This window comes from Folsomia candida, unplaced genomic scaffold, assembly GCF_002217175.1.
Source record: "Folsomia candida strain VU population unplaced genomic scaffold, ASM221717v1 Fcan01_Sc032, whole genome shotgun sequence".
Lineage (NCBI taxonomy): Eukaryota > Metazoa > Arthropoda > Collembola > Entomobryomorpha > Isotomidae > Folsomia > Folsomia candida.
Window position 1 is genome coordinate 1,312,208 of NW_019091224.1, and position 18,258 is coordinate 1,330,465.

The following is an 18,258-nucleotide window of genomic DNA, read 5'->3' on the forward strand; positions in this document are numbered from 1 at the left end:
AAGTACAAAAACTGCTTCTTGCAGAAGTAGCACTCTCGTCGATTTGCAGGATTGTGACGCCTCGCATGATTGGCAAAACTTTTTTTCGAACGGCTCCTGAATTCGTATTTGTCGCAGGAATGGATCTTCTTATTAACGGGATGTCTGCCCTCCACGTGACGTCACATATCGAATGATGACCAGAATCTTTTGTCACAAAATGTGCACGGGTGGTTCGTCCGGTTTTCATGCACAAACTGGACATGCCTTTGTAAAGTAAGACTGTAGAAGAAAGTTTGAGGACAATGTTCACACTTGAAAATCCTTCGGGCAGATGTTTCTAAATGTGTAGCCTGCAAAATGAATAAATATTCAGGAAACGCTAGATTTGTCCTCCATTTTGTCAACAGAGATATTGGTTAATTTATTTTAGTCAGATGAATCCGTGACTCTCTAAAGAGAGTCAGAGGACAAATCCGCCCTATAGGGAGGAGCTATTTCATGAGGGACAGTGGAAAAATAACATGCAGGAGAGTACTCTAACACGGCCTGTAGAATGGCCAATGTTGAGTGGAAGTGGCATCGGCCACTAAGAATAGTTACTAGCATGCCTTCTTATGCCTGCATGCATGCTACAAAATCTGCATGCTAAGTGGCATCGATTTTAGGATTTTAGAATGTCCACCTAACTAAATTTATTTGTACCTCGTGACATTTCATGCCTGAGACTTGGGCGAAAGTCCGTCCACAAGTCACTTGTGACAAGTGGAACAACTGAATGCCTTCTCCGTCGTGTGGCTGGAAATGTGCGTCTCCAGGTTTCGCCTCGTTTTAAATTCTTTACCGCAAAGTGTGCACGGAAGTCTGGTCGGATTCTCGGAATGTTCAGTTGTTACATGTTTCTGTACGCTTACACTGTTTAAGTAGGTTTTTCCACATCTGGGAAATTCACATGGAAGACGAGGTCGTTCGATTGTGCTGTGAACGGTGACCATGTGTCGACGTAAAGCTGCAGATTAGAAAGACACGCCTAGCGATGCCCAACTCCACGACAACAAGTCTCCTTTGATTGGTTAGAGGTGAGTCAGGCCTAAAATTTCCAAAACCCAGCCGGCCCAAGCCCCACTCAAAAGCTCGACTCAAAAGACCGACCCTGCCCAAGCCCTGTGGGTTTGAACGTTGAGACAGCAAACTCCGGCCAACGTATAAATGTTCAAAAATTATTGGCCATGGATTTTCAGTAAGTGAAACAAGTCATAATGATCACGATTGTTTCTAATATGTTTTTGAATTTATCGAAATCGAAAAGATCTAGAATTTAAAAAACCAATTTTGTCTTTAAATAATTTGAAATGCAAATGCTCAAATTAGCTCATTCTGAAAAGCAAAATAAATATATGTACATATCTGGGTATGCTTATGTTTTCGAAAAAAATTAAATTGGTCTCGTATGCATATGAGATTTAACCTTGAACGACCTACATTTTGCGTCACTTGCTTGCTTTGTATATCTAACAAGAATTATTGAGTTATTGCGATCGGAGCAGATATGGATAAAGTTGACCAGACTAGTTACATATATTACTTATTTTTTATGCATGTGTATTGCCTTTTTTATGCAATCCATAATGTGCAAGATTCCATTCGTGGTTACGTTATGAGACTTATTATTATTCCAGAAAATGATGAGATTCCATGAAGGTGAATGAATATGCACATTATGCATTAAATAATGCAACTCTGCAAATTATACCAAAGACTGGTTCTACCTATTTAAATACAGTGACGCTAATAATGCAATCATCGTATCATCCTTACGAACGACTACTTGAAGTACGAACGACTACTTCAAGTAATCATGGGTAGCCTCCTTTATCATCTGTATCCAAAAGTGTGTATGTACATATGTACGTAGGATTTGGATGTGTTGGACTTTTGTAAAGAATGCTGAATAGCACCATTAATTCAAGGAACTCGTCAACAAATCCTACGTTCATCCTTATGATTAGGTTATTATCTATAAATGTTAAATTATTATAGAATTCGTAGATGCAGCGTTTCCAAATTACATGCTACACAAGTTTGCATCATTATATTGAACACATTAACACCATGCAGAACTGAGCAAGAAGAATGGGTCAATGTTTTGGTGTTATCATCACCATCGTCGTCGTCGGCCCATGTTATACATATTTTTGTATGGATTGGTATTCAATGAATCAGAAACGGGAGGACAAAGATATCCCAACGTTTACTTGGTGGTTAATAAAGAATTGTGTTTGAAAAGAGTGGGTGGACTTGAGTTAGTTGTTTTATTGACAAAGGTTTAAAAGGGGTTTGAGTGCAGGGGTCGTGGAGTCAGTTTTTGTTGGGAAGTGTTGGGCTACTCAGGTGAAGCGGAAATTAGTGTTGATTTATATTTATTGGAAGGAATTTAGTAATAATTAATAGATAATCGGAATGAAATTTCCAGTGGTGAGTGTAAAAAATTTTATATTTTAGGATGATAGTATTTTTAGAAATTCCAAATTTCGAATTCTGAAAAGTTGTGTGAAAAGTTGACATCTTCATCATCTTCATTCCATGCATCTTCATCATCCTCAGTCCATGCATCTTCACTATCGCCATCCATATCTTCATCATTTTCAGCCTTCCCACTAATCACATCTTTGTATGTGACGTGTGTGTGATGGCGATGGAGAGAGTCACTTGGTCCATAAACTTGCTCATAACTTGCAGGATGCATCCCTACGGAGCCAAATTTCGTCAAGAATTCCCCAAAAATTGGCCATGTTGGATGTGCGGTCATATCGCCCAGTGCAACTAATATTGCATTGGGGTCTTATTCCGAAAGGAATTTCGTAGTGGCATCTAATTGGAGACGTTTGTAGGCATTTCCCAACCGGCCACTATATTGACCAGTCTTATAGTGGACCATGACTAATTTGCCTGGAAAAGTTGTGTTACCCATTTGTATTTGAAGATTTGCAGTTATCTGTCTATGGTCGTTTGTGTCTAAACCCTTGATCCTGACCGTTCCGAATTTGGGAGATAATTTTGTTTTGTAAAATATGGCCATGCTATGCCCATAATATTTGTTGATGTAACAAGGACAAGGTGTATGATGCATTGACCAGTCTGGTGAAAGCAGTACCGTCAATAGATCACGTAATATCTTGTTATGTGGTCCGTGTGGTCCGCGATGTGTTTCGCACAACGAAAGAACATCACAATTTGTCCGGACTACAATTTGCTGAAGTTGCAGACACTTTTAGTTTATTCATATTCAGTGACACAACGCATAGAAGAGGATTACCCAACTGATGGGTTTGGTTTTTTTTAGAATCTACGATTGAATAAAATAAAAAAATATCAGTTTATCTTCTCATAAAAATACAATGTTTTATTTACCTGTCGGCTTAAACTTTTGAGTAGGGTTGTGCACCTTGTTCATGTTTTGAACTGAAGCCGTATCTATATTATCATCTTGTAAAACCTTCCGGATTAGTGTATCTTTTTTTTGAACCTGGTAGGTTGCTATTTGAGGCTGATTTGAGACGGATTTGTCACACTGGTTGGATTTGTGTTCCCTAATTTATACAATCTAATAAATGGGTTGATAATAGTTAGTATATATCAGTAACAATCACATAAATAAAATATGAAATATATAAGTTCTTATGTTTGCGTTACTGTTACGGTAACAACAAAAATATTACCTGATTCATAACTGGTGAGCTTTCAATGGAAACCTTTTGCGAAGGGCTTCGAAGGTTACCTTCGAAGGGCTTACACCAACGTCTTTTGTTTTTTGAAACATCAAGACGTATGCTTCGGGATTTGTTGCTTCCCATATAAAATTGGTCTTGTATATGCGTCGTTAAACTCAGAGTATCCTTGACCCTCGCATAGACCTAGCGCCATGTATCTGTAATGTGACTCGGTCATTGAAACCCCCACATGAACAATTGAGGTAACAAGATTATCTCTTAACTGTTGATTATGAACTTGTTTCTTGTTCGACATCTTCACTGATCCTGCGACATTTTCTTTGGATGTGGCTGAGAAATGAAGGCTTTGATTATGTGACGTTTTACTCTTCTTTCGTAGTCACTTTCTTCTTCAGTATTTATATTTTCATGAATAGTTGGTTTTTTAATTTGTCGTTTTGGGCTGTCTGAAACTTTGCGTTTGCTATCCATTTTGCTCTCAAATTATTATCTTAAAAAGTATTGTTTAACTGACGAGAAAAATTAAGAGTCGATACTTTTTATTAGGTTCCAAGAATGTTGAATCTTGAAATCTCTCAAATTTACGACTGCATTTGTTATTGCTTTTCAAGTAACGAATGAGGTGCCGTCAATCGAAATTTCAGAATTGGAGAAAGAAATCTCAGATAATTATTGAACTCTTAAGAGTTTGGATAAATTGTTAGTAGATAATAAACATAACTGTTAAGTCTTGCAATAAAGAAACATTAATTATCTACACATTACAAATTCTAATTAAGTTGTGAAATTTAGATGTGAAATTCAGTTCAAATGTCCGACGAGATGGAACTACTTGAAATTCTCGTTTATTGCTTCATCGTGATTATTATTATTACATTTACTCGAACGTAACTACACTGATTAAAATGTTTCTATTTATATTGGCATTTGTTTCAAATTGTTTAGACCCCACAGCACGATTCCACCGGTTTATCTGCTTGGCAACGAAGCAAAAGCCATGAAATGACATTTACCTGACAATTCAACTAATATAAATCACATCAATGATGGTCATGTCCACCAGGAACGTGGCATATGCAGTGTTTAGTTTTCCAAATGTTTGACTTATGCATGAATAAATGCTTGTGGTGCATGATATTGATTCATTAGATGATAAAAACACTTTCATAACTCGTTAAGTGCTCACAATTTTTACATAACATGTTCATAACTCACTTTGTTTTACACTTGATAATGCATTATTGATAGCATATCACGTGATTCTGGGATAAATATCCTATAATTTTCAGTAAAGTAATCTGCAAGTTCATTCCTGTTTTTGTCGTAACTTACGACAAAACATGTAAAAGTAAAGTTAAATTGACTATTTATGATGGTAGGAAGTTCGTGTGGACACATTTTTTTAAATTATAGCAATTGCAATTGCTATTCAATTGTGGAGAAGAAGCAGAAAAACAAGAAGGTCTGGACATGAAATTAGAAAACTACTAAAACCAGTTTAGGTTTTCATTTATATTGCAAACTAAATCAACTTTGTTAAATATGAAATAAATACTTCAAGAAACCGCATCACAAATTTCATATGAAAAGTGAAAAAAACGAAAAAAAATATCTCAAATATATCGTCACTTTTTTGAAAAAAATTAATTATAGTTTTGCACGCTTTTTATCTCGTTTCAAGAAATTATTATAAATCTAACCGATTTGGGTAATGGATAAAGTGAAAGCAATGAAAAATCAAAGCTAGTATTTAAAAAGTCGTCATCGTAGTCTTCCTGGCACTTGACCTATAATTTTGTCATGCTTTTAATTAAAAATTGGAGTTTGGTTTCTGAAGGTTAAACTTCCGTTTCTGTGTAATTGGACACCGGGTGGACCGGATAATTCTGAGCACGAGTTTTTCCATTAAAAGCGCAGCACGGAAACAACAGCATCACGAGTCTTGTCCATAAAACTAATTGATTTGGATATAAATTAAAATAACTAATTGGATAGTGCAGTTGCAAGACTGGCTTCTGGAGACCTCCGTTTAGTCTTTGAATCTGAGGTCATCAATCTACTCCGGATCGTGGGAGTAATGATTGGTCTTTTGGTGGGAGCAGGAATGGTTGGTCCTGTGGTGGGATGAGTAATGGTTGGTCCTGTGGTGGGGGTAGAATCGGTTGGTGTTGTAAGAGGTAATGGAAATTTATTCCATTCGGGAATACGGGTGGGTGTAATCCATATCTTTTCCCCCTGAAATGTCAGTCGGGTGGTGGTGCTCGGCAGTAATGTTAATCACCCCCAAACATACGTTTATAATTATGTCCTTTTCAGCTTAGTTTGGCACCGTAGTTCTCATTAACATTCGAGATAATAAAATAATAAAATGTATATTATTCTACTGATATGTAGGAAAACCAGAAAAATCATTATTCGGATGCTGATTCACCATCGTCCATACGATACATTTTGATGGAATCGCGTGAACGATACCTAATCCTAACTTCGGTCTTTGGATTTTTAATGTATCCTCCGCGATACACCAAAATACAGGAGATAGTAACTACTATCAAAGCTAACCCGACAGTAACTAGGGAATAAAGGAATTTTGTTTTACTCATTTCTATTTGATTTGAAACGCTTATTACTTACGCATGATTGTCATATTGTTGGATGAATTTTCAACAGGAATTGTCGCGGAGGACGGATGTGGCGTGGGTAAAGGATGGATCGTAGGGGTCATAGTGTTGGTTTTGGATGTAACCGAGCTAGGAGAGTCCGGAGAGATGTATTCGGTTGTCGAAAGATCGATGGTGCTGGTTGCGATGGTATTGATTCGAGGAGGGGAAGTTGTCCGCGGGGGAACGGGAATGGAATTCCAGGGCCAACGACCTGTCGGAGGAATGATACTGATGTTCATTCCTGACGGGAACGGTGGCATCGTGCACGAAGGATTTCCTTGGTTCATAATCACGAAGCATCCGACGGAAAGACATTCCTTGCATGTTAGCGCTTCACAAGGAGAGGCTCCAACCGCTGGAATTTGGTCAAATTTTATTAGCAAAATAATGCCGAACCATGCCCAACAAAGTGAACAAACGGTGAAATATATAATCATGAATGGCACTGGCAAGATAGTTTCCAATATTATTAAAATATTCCTAGATATAAACCCGTGTCTAACAAGACAGACGACCAATTCGAAATCGTCCGGTTTATGGATCGCTTTAGTAACTAATTATTTGAAAATTATAAAACATTACCTAGGAGTAAGGCACAGCCAACCACAATTCTGCCAAGCATTTGTTCACCTACTACTATCCGTTTTCGTGAGAAACAATAGTGTGCCTCTTATGTTCCAGCGACAAAGCACGAATGAGTAATATCGCTCCCGATTTCGCAACATGTATAAATGTAATAAAGTCAACATTGAATTCCGAAAAATCGTTAACATTCGGACACTAGATATTGAATCTGTAGCGATAACTTAACTTTGCAAATAGACATTAGTCCTGGGATTTAATAGCTCGATTTGAGAAACGAGAACTCAAATTATACATCTTCACATCACGTAAAGTAAACAATTGCATGTTTATCCATAATTGAATTACTTATCCCCCCTCTTAGCTTGTGTAATGGTTGGATTTCCATCTCTTCTTTGTGCAAAGTGTGCATCCACATTTAATTATTAACGCTGACGACGCATATAGTCATCCTGATTTTGTGCAACATTTACTTTACATATTAATGTAACTGAAACTTGCTTCAAATAGGTATCGAGTAAGTTCTGTAAATATGCTTGGCCTGCATCTTTATCCAATAAATTCGAATTATGCGCGTATATATGATGGAGTAAGAATGAAATATACACAAGTTTTAGGTTGAGGGAAGTTCTTTCATGTCTGATTACATGTACTCAATTCAATAATTAAGTAATAACTCACGATGATCAAGCAATTGCAGTAAGTTTATTTTTGTAAAACGTCAATTTGATGATCCACTATAGCATAACTAATTGTTTACGACATATTCCCTAAATGTGGGTGAAAAATTTCTTAAAATCGGGAGGTCACGGTGGGGAAAGTCGAACCCAAGTCGCTGCTCAACCCCAGCAGCCACAACCTACACAATCTGGTTACAATTATCCTCCACCCACTCAAAACGGTTACAATTACCCAACCCCAAGACCCACCCCACACAGTGGGTACAACTACAATGCCCCAGAAAGAGGACTTCGGTATTTAAGAAGCAATATTAAGATTAAGTCAGTTCTTTACGTATATTTTCTTATGTTCTGTGTACCTTCCTATATTTATTTTTACGCAATGTTTCAGTGTTGTAAATTGTATTCTTCTCAGGCGTGAATTGCCAAATTGTAAGGTTTACTTTCTAGATTCCAGGAATAATAAAATTTTATGACATTAGCTGTTGAATGAGAGGCTGGATGTGAATATCAATGCTAGTGTTTATTCATGTAGGTAAATATCTTTGAGATGGAACTCCAACTTTCACATGTCGCTGATATTTACATAATATGTAACTCTTGGGCAATTATGCTAAAAGGGGTTTATGATCTAATTAATCAATCGCTAAATCCACCAGTATAGGTATCTTGTTGAAAGAGGTAGAAAATGATATGGTGAGAGAGATATAAATAAGTTGCAGTTGCAATTAAATATGTACATATATTTGGCAACTGAAATCTTCATTACTGTAATTTAGAACAATTATAATTAGCACAACTGATGAATTACTATAACTTTCTTTCTATCTACAAATTTCCAATCATTTCCAGTGAAGGTAAGAATTTTGAGTAACCACATTTCGCTTTATTTTGAGTTAATTAACACATTTTTGATTTTTTGTACCACAAATGATTGGACAATAGTGCACTGAATTATTTTTATAGTCTGACTCTGACATTATGGAGTTTTATTGTCCGGCTTCCATGCCCAGTACTAGGGCATGTAATCTCGATATTTCGAGATATCGAAATATCGATATTTCGATATTCCAATATCGAATTTTCGGTATCGAAATATCGAAATTTCGATATTGTAATATCGAATTTTTACCTGGTCACCAAATAAATCCCACAGTTCCAATAATTGAATTTTTACCTCATAGCACCCCACAAGTTCTCAAAATTTACTTTTGCCTTGGTCACACCATACCCTCCAACTATCCAAAAATGCATTTTGGGTTGGTTACACCCCCATATTTTCGAAAATTGACTTTAGACTTGGTTCCACACTCAAAATTTAAAAAAAATTGAAATTGGTCATGGTTACACCCCCAAAGTTCCCAAGATTGAATTTTGAATTGGTTACACCCCCAAAGTTTCCAAAATTGAATTTTGCCTTGGTCACACCCCCCAAAGTTCCCAAAGTTGTATTTTGACTTGGTTACACCCCCAAAGTTCCCATCATTTAATTTGGGCTTGGTTACACCCCCCGAAGTTCCCAAAGTTCTATTTTGAATTGGTTACACCCAAAATTTAATTTTGGCTTGGTTACACCCCCCAAAGTTCCCAAAGTTATATTTTGAATTGGTTACACCCCCCAAAGTTCCCAACATTTAATTTTGAATTGGTTACACCCCCAAAGTTCCCAAAATTGAATTTTGCATTGGTTACACCCCCAAAGTTCCCAAAATTGAATTTTGCATTGGTTACACCCGCCAAAGTTCCCAAAATTAAATTTTGAATTGGTTAACCCCCAAAGTTCCCCAAGTGATTTTTCACTCGGTTACACTCATTTCTAAAAGTTTCTGAAATTGATATTTGGTTAAGTAACACCCTCAAAGTTCCCAAAATTGAATTCTTGGCACAAGAAATAAATTAATTAAAGTAATTCATAAATTGCAAGATTCCAATTTCGATATTTCAATATCGAAATATCGATATTTCGGTATTCAAATATCGAAATATCGAAATATCGAAAACGATATCGATATTACATGCCCCAGATATGACGCCATGGTTTTTGACCTTGCCTTTTTTCAAGAAAATCGCCACTTTTTTGGAATATTTTTCCAAATTTTAGGCCGGTATTAGTGTTGTTCTTTAGAGATAGTAAGCTTTCCTGACTTAGTTTATGAGTTGTGTGACTCCAATTCGTCAATTTTTCAAACTTCGGTATTGCAGTATGGTAAATATACGTGTTAATAGTTTTGATGCGTTTTGGCCCATTTCACTCTTTTGCAGAAATTAGTACCGAACTTCCTGTTCTCGATGAATCTTGGGCAGAATTGTTGTGGCTGTAGTAAGTAGGAATGGGTAATCCGATCCGAAGAAATCCGATCCGATCCTAATCCGTCGGATTATGTCGGATCGGATTAAGGTTTTTTCTAATCCGAAGCCGATCCGGTCGGATCGGATTGGTTCAAAAATCCGATCGGATCATTCCGAGGCTTTCCATCGGATTTCGGATCGGATTTCGGATTATATTATTTGGGTCAATCCAGCTTGCTTCTTCTATTCACCCCACAGTTTTTCACCCACAAATTTGACAAATTACGACAGATTTCAAAAGCAATCTCTCTCTCCATCTCTCTCTCCTACCTAACATAATTTGTCAACACATGCGTCTAAAATTGAGTGGGCAAAGTCAAAAACTCTTGTTAAGCTAGTATTAATAGTCGCAATTCCTTGATAAATTTTCTAAGAGGTTATTTGGTCGTTCGAAAACACTACGAAATAATCTGTCATGAAGCATTTTAGATTCTTTCAAGCTTATAATATTGGGTGAACGGTAACTAATTATTAATTACAGTGAAGAAAATTAAAGTGTAGGATGGATAAACTGTGTTGTATTTCAAACGATGGCCACGATCATAGCTTGAAAATTTGCAGGGTGCAATCAACTGCAATCTCAGAAATAATGTGATTGGATCACGTCCCTATTTTTGAAAAATTTCAAAAAACGTAAGTCACTATTTTTGACTAAGAAGCGCACTTCTCAACTCTCGCGATGACTTGCTTTCCTTTGGGGCTGTATTTCTTGACAAATATATACATAGCTCAACTGGATGTGAACATATTGATATCTTGCACATTTCAGGACGATTTTTTGAAGTAGTGAATTTTTTAGTAAGACGAATTTTAACAATTTGTCAAAACTCGCCTTATTAACAAATTCGCTACTTTGTTCAAAAAATCGCACGGGAGTTCACATTTCGCTGCGCTATCGATAAAAATAAAGCCTCTAAAGAAACATATCGTCATGAAACTTGACCTTTTGGGTCAAAAATTGTGACCTTTGTTTTCAAATTCGGGAACGGCATCCAACCCCAATATTTCTGGGCTACCACCCTGAAAATTTTCAAGCTGTTATCGTGGCCATTGTGTGAGATAGAAAAGTTTATCCATCATGCAATTTAATTTGCCCCCACTATTAACTATTGTCTATTCAATATGTAAGGTGAAATTTAGATAATCTAAATTTCACCTTACAGCAATCAGCAATCTAAATTAGATTGCTGTCGGTTTTTAGTATTAACCATATACTAATAATTAATTATTGAACCTTGTTTATATATATATATAATGCATATTGGTGAGTATCATTATCCTCTCTTGAGTAGGTATACATAATATGTACAGTGTCGGACAGATGTCTACGTCCACATAGTCGCGTCAATTTCATTTTCAAATTGTCACTGAACTACTGAACCAATTTTCATCATTGATATATCAAATTCTCACAAATTTAACGTAATTTCATAAAACATATGAGTTATTTCTGAAAATTCTGGGAAAACTGAGAATCATAGTGCAGAGCGAGAGAGGATGAAATTTGAGCGGACAAAAGTCTACGTCCACTTCACTTTAATTGTCAACAACAAAAATCTCTCCAATTTATAAAATCAGGTAACTTAATAAATCTATCAATAACATATGCCGCATTAATTTTTAAATAATTTTCTTCCAGAAAAATATGATGGCGTCGACACGCAAGGAAATTCCTATCGCTATTCGAGATCTTGTCATTCAGGACTGGAAGGGTGGACAAAAAGGGGGCTGTCGCAGAGACAAATATGGACCAAGTATAAATTAGCAAGGACAACCATCCAGACAATCATTAAGAACTTTAAAGCTAATGGTTCAGTCCAAAACAAGGTCAGAAGTGGTCGAAAACCCATTTTGGCTCACCGAGAAGTACGCCACGTGCTCAACAAAGTCAACGTTACACCCTCACTTAGTGCTCCAAAGCTATCTACCGAGATCAAGGAGATGTTCGGCAAACAGGTTAGTCCTATGACCATCCAAAGAACACTGAATAAGGGAAATTTGAAATCCCACAGAGCAGTCCGGAAGCCTCTTATTGTACCGAGGAATGCAACCAAACGAGTGAAGTTTGCCAGAGACCACATTTCCAAGCCACAAACATTCTGGGACATATTTTATGGACTGACGAGTCAAAGTTCAATGTCTTTGGGTCAGATGGGCGTCGTAGAGTGTGGAGATATCCAAAAGAAGCTTTGAATCCAAAAAATCTCAACCCCACAGTTAAGCACGGCGGCGGGTCGGTAATGGTGTGGGGATGCATGGCTTCAAGTGGGGCAGGAAAAATGGAATTTATTGACGGAATTATGGACCAATACAAGTACCAGGGAATACTTGACCGTAATATCCAGGAATCTGTTCGAAAACTTGGACTTGGACGACGATTTGCCTTCCAACAAGACAACGATCCGAAACACTCTGCCAAGTCCACCATGGAATACTTCAAGAAAAAAAAATTCCGAAGCTAGAATGGCCTCCCCAATCTCCAGACTTGAATCCCATTGAGCATCTGTGCGACCACATTGAAAGAGAAATAAGAAAACAATCTTTTTCAGGAATTCCGGGCCTTAAATCCAGAATTCGTGAAGTTTGGGAAACCATTTCTGAAGATGTGACCAAGAATTTGGTAAACTCAATGACTCGACGCCTTGAAGCCGTCCTTAAAGCGAACGGAGGCCCAACCAAATATTAAAAATTAATTGTTATAACATTCCTTATAAATTACAGTTTTTTTTGTATGTTTTCTCTGACTGGACGTTGACTTTTGTCCATCCAATTGTTTTCATTTTGAATTAAAATACATCTCTGGCCTAAAATAAATTTTTTAGCGGAAAACTAATAATGTGCTATGAAATTACGTTAAATTTGTGAGAATTTGATATATCAATGATGAAAATTGGTTCAGTAGTTCAGTGACAATTTGAAAATGAAATTGACGCGACTATGTGGACGTAGACATCTGTCCGACACTGTATTACATACAGTCAATGGAAAAAGTATTGGCAACCCCACGCCAGCTAAATAAAATTGGCTGTAACGTTGGAATGCATTATACAATTGGCATGAAAATTTGTAGGCCTTTAGCAAATATAATGTAGTTTTCGATTATAGTCAAATTTGCAAAATTTACCCGCAAAAAGTATTGGCAACATGTGGCCAAATTAATTACGCGAAACAATTTTCTTAATCAGCTACCACATTTCATTACGGTAAGTTAACAAGGTGACCAAATATGACGTTAGCGACATTTTAAGTCTACAGTTGTGTTGTCTGGAGCCAAAATGGCGACACCAAACGAGCTGTATTGGCGCCGCGAGAAATAATCATGTCTCTTTCACAAAAAAACTTTCTTATCGCAAATTCAAAGAGAAAACATACTTTTACATATTTACTATTTAAAACGTAGGCAAGAAATATAAAATGACAATCTCAGTTTCTACTTTTCCATGGTGCGGAAGAAAAAAGTCAACTACGCCAACGAGCCACTGATGAATCAAGCAAATTATCACTCGAGATCGGAAGATTTCAACTCCCGAAGCCATGTTGAATTTGAGAACCAACTGTGGCGTCAACATGTCATGCAATATTGTGATCAATCAAAAATCATGCCATGGGGTTTCAGGGTCCAGAAGCCCAACTGACGCGAGGGTCCCCGAAACGAACCAACTCAATAAATTGGAATGGACTAAATACCACCCTGAATAGACTTCCAATGAATGAAAAAGGTTCTGCTGGTCTGACATAAGCATATTTTACTTATTCGGAGCCAATTGAATGGTTCAAGTCTGGCGGATGCCATAATAGGCTCACAAAAACGAATATGTTCCTATGACAGCTAAACACAGAAGACGAGCGATTATGGTTTGGGGTTAAATGACTAGGTTGTGGCGTAGGTAGCTGGTCATCCTCGATGGAATAATGACCAATGAGGTCCAAATAATCATTCTAAACGATAATTTGATATTATTTGATAAAAATCTGACCTATTAAAGAATTTTATATTCCGAAAATTCAGTGACCCCAAACATGTAGCCAATTTAACGATGCAAGGTTTTGGAGATTGAAAAGGTTAGGATTCTTTCGTTGATTGCACAGTCTCCCGATGTGATTCTGATTGTTCGGATTGAGAAAAGAGGGACTGGTGAGAAACCACTCTTCGAAAAACGAGCTTGTCAAAAGTTCGAAGGAAGTGTGCGCAGCCAGATCAAAAAGCGTTATAAAGAAACTTGTTCAATCAATTCCACGACCTATTTTTGCTCGTATTGCGTCGAGGGGAGGTGCTACGTAATACTAGAAGCAGTTTGTCATAACAAAATTGGCGTTTCTTTGATTTATGATTTTTTAAGTTAAGGGTTGCCAATACTTTTTGCGGGTAAATTTTGCAAATTTTCCAGCAAATTATTTAAAAACTGTGTTTATCTAATTTTAATTAATAAATCATGATTATAATCGAAAACTACATTATATTTGCTAAATGGGTACAAATTTTCATGCCAATTGTATGATGCATTCCATGGTTATAGCCAATTTTATTTAGCTGGCGTGGGGGTTGCCAATACTTTTTCCATTGACTGTATGTATGTAATTATTGCAAGTATTGGATTTTATATCGATATAACCGGTTTAGTAATCCGATCCGAAATCCGTCGGATTGATCCGAATCGGATCGGATTGGTCGGTCAATCCGCCTCGGATCAATCCGATACCCGGCATAATCCGAGTCGGATTGATCCGAGGAACCCAAAATCCGACCCGATCCGATCCGAACCCATTCCTAGTAGTAAGTGACATCCTCCTAGGTCGTTCAGACCATTTTTTGTATTTGAAAAAAATTCGGCTGGTCCGTGGCCTTAACGTTTTCCCGCCACGTCATAATTTCTCCGATTTTTCTTATATTTTTAATTGCTGCGAAACTGAAGTTTTTATCGAATCTCTACGATGGTCACCATCGACCTTTAGTATTGGACTACTCATGGTAAAATTTTCAAAAATAAACATTAACAGGTACAGGAATTTAACTGTATTTGTCGTCGACCGTGTAGTAAAAAATGACTGGGGAGAAATTAAATCAACACCCTTTAGCAATAAATGTACCAAAATCCTTCTATTGAACAAAACAGCAAAAACAAGATCAAAAACTGGGTGTCACGTCAAAGAAATGTTCTAAATGAGGTCCACATTTTTCCAATAATTTCAGTAGGGAATAAATATCTTAATACATAAGGACACGCTATATTATCGCCATTTACGTTATTAGGGGTGGGATATTATTTATTTGGTTTGTAAATTAATAAATTGCTCATCATCTTGTCCACGTAATTGTATTTATGTACATGTGTTCGTGTTTATCTAACCATGTCGATTGTCGATCTCTTCATGTCTGCCGGCTGTCGACCTTTATCACGATTGTGTAGTCGCACATATTTTACAACTCCGTCAATCCTATCGTACATAAACCTGCTGAATATCATTTTACCTAAAAGCATGACAAATAAATTTATGCATTTTTTCTAATCATATCGGACCCTATTTTGACAAGTTTGAGACAAACCTAGAAATTAACATAAAATTCGCACATTTTGGCTCAGATCTCGAAAACTGCGGGCGTACCCCCCCCCCAATTTTATTACGGATTTTTGATCTAAATATTACGCAAATTTTAAGCCATCAAACTCGAAAATCGTTGGAGGCCGACAAAAACACTATTTCATTGTATATATCTATCTTAATAACATATTGGAATGGAACGGTGCTTCATACATTTTTGGTATGTAGTTAATCCGCAATTTGTCATTTTTATGTACTTAGCATTAGTCTCAGTTTCTACGGCCAACCACTTAAATCCAATTTCAATTTTATGCATATTTATGACACCAGCGGCTTGCATGTGGGAAATTGAGGTTGGAATATTTGCAGTAATTAACCGCTTCGTTTTATTCGTATTTACATAACATTTTGAAAAACATAATTTCATCCCATCAGACGGTTATTAATTTATAATCAACGTTTGAGGAATATTTGTCGAGTTTTTAAATTTTACTTGAATGCAAAGTAAGCATGTACAAATGGCCGGCCAAATATGTAACAAAATCATACAAGAGCAATAACAAGTTTCCTGGATTATCAATATTCCAGAGTATGGTGGGCCACCAATTCTCAAAAATTCACAAACTGCTTCTGGCAGAAGTAACATTCTCGTCGATTCGCAGGATTGTGACGCCTTTCGTGTTGAGCTAAATTGCCTTTCGAGTGACTCTTGTACTCGCATTTGTTGCAGGAATGAATCTCCGTATTTCCACTATGTCTCGCCTCCACGTGACGTCTCAAATGGGCTGATGTCAAGAATCTGTTGTTACAAAATGTGCACAGATGATTCCTCTGATTTTCATGCACAATTTGGACATGTATTTGCAAGTTCGCTCTACTTAAGGAGATCTGAGGACAAACTTCACACTTGAAAATCCTTCGCGTCAATTTTTCCAAATGTGTTGCCTAAAATAAATAAACATTTCCATATGAATCGGTTTATTGTTTTTTTTAATTTTTTCCACCAAAACATTTACGAAGCACATCGTCGTACTAATTCATAAAAGACCTAAGTGCAGTCGATGCTTAATCCAGAAAAAACCTAAGTGCACAGAACGAAAGCAAAAAAGACCTATGTGGAAGTATGTATTTAAATACTTATGGCTATATCTTGCCAAAACGATTTTTCATATATATCGCGCGATTTAGCCATAAGTAAATTCATACTTGCACATATGTATGTAGGTCTTTTTTTACTTTTTTTCTGTACACTTAGGTCTTTTCTGAATTAAGAATTGACTGCACTTAGGTCTTTTATGAATTAAGCATCGACTGCACTTAGGTCTTTTATGAATTAGTACGACGACATTCATTTATACCTGGTGCCTTTTTAAACTTCTCTCATGTGAGAAGCTCCTTCCACAAGTTGAACAAGTGTACGCTTTCTCCGTCGTGTGGGTGGAAATGTGCGTGCCAAGTCTTTATCTATTCTTGAATTCTTTACCGCAAAGTGTGCACGGAAATCTGGTCGGATTCTCGACATGTTCAGTTTTTACGTGTTGCGATACAGTTTCGCGGTTCAAGTAGGTTTTCTCACATCCAGGAAATTCGCAAGGGTCGTTTCCTCGTATTGTGCATGACTTCAATGTGTTTTAGGAAAGTTTGACGTGTGAAAAATACACGGTGACATATTTCGCAATTGGGTCGGTTCCGGTTGGTGTGAAGCAGTTTTATGTGCTTTGATAGGCCTTCTGGAGTCACTTTCAATGTCATAAATAAGTTTAGTCGATTACCTTACATTTCACCTTCGCATCGGCGTCATGCGTGACCATGTGACGTTTCAAGCATGTTTTCGAGCTGAATATTTTTAGGCAAGTGGAACAAGTTAATCTATTTCCTTCCCGTGGATCCATTTGAAATATTTTGGGGTTACGGGGGAAAAATTTTTACTCCAGAACTACACTTTTGCGTAATGATATGGTTATAAATTTTCCAGTTTTATCCACTGAATCGTAGAATGCACTATTGCATGCATATGACAATTCTCTCCACATTTCAATGAGCTAATATCGTATTATTGACGAAGTTTGCATCCTTTAAAGTCTAAAACGAAGCTTGTTTAACCTTTTTTCGTTTAAATTTCAGACCAAGTGTATTTTTAGACCGTGAAGGGTAAAGAAGGTTGATGGAAGTCCTCAGGCGAGTGAAGATGCTGGTGAAGGTGGAATTTTAGTGGCTTGTTGCACGTAAGGGTACCTTGCGGCAAAATTCTTGCCACCATTTAAGGCTCTACTTCATTTTCATCGAGTGTTTAGTCTCACTCAACCCGTGCTCAATGTATTTAAATGTAATTTCTAAAATGGTATCAACTTCATGAGTATTGAGATAAATGGGACTTTTGATATTTTAATGTAAAGCTAATTTTTGGCACTACAAAACCTTGGTGTTTTGAAAAATTAGAAAATTCATTTTTGAAAAAAATTAGTGTGCAAAAATAGCAAATGAATTTTCTAATTTTTCAAAATACCAAGGTTTTGTAGTGCCAAAAATTAGCTTTACATTAAAATATCAAAAGTTCCATTTATCTCAATACTCATGAAGTTGATGCCATTTTAGAAATTACATTTAAATACATTGAGCACGGGTTGAGTGAGATTGCGCGTGAACGCGTCATCCACAACAGTCTTAAGACATCCACTTCCTTGAGATTAAGAAACATGCTTACATAGGCAATCAAAAATTTCGTTAAAGCCG

At 36.8% G+C, this 18,258-nt stretch overlaps 1 long non-coding RNA gene across 1 annotated transcript; it reads right to left on the minus strand.

The window, feature by feature from the left end:
* Positions 1 to 15,879: 15,879 nt before the first annotated feature.
* Positions 15,880 to 17,602, minus strand: LOC118439213. The gene is made up of 2 exons (XR_004837288.1): positions 16,884 to 17,602; positions 15,880 to 16,470 (listed from the first exon to the last, which is right to left on the minus strand). It is a non-coding gene; the product is annotated as an uncharacterized LOC118439213 (long non-coding RNA).
* Between the last annotated feature and the right edge of the window lie 656 nt (positions 17,603 to 18,258).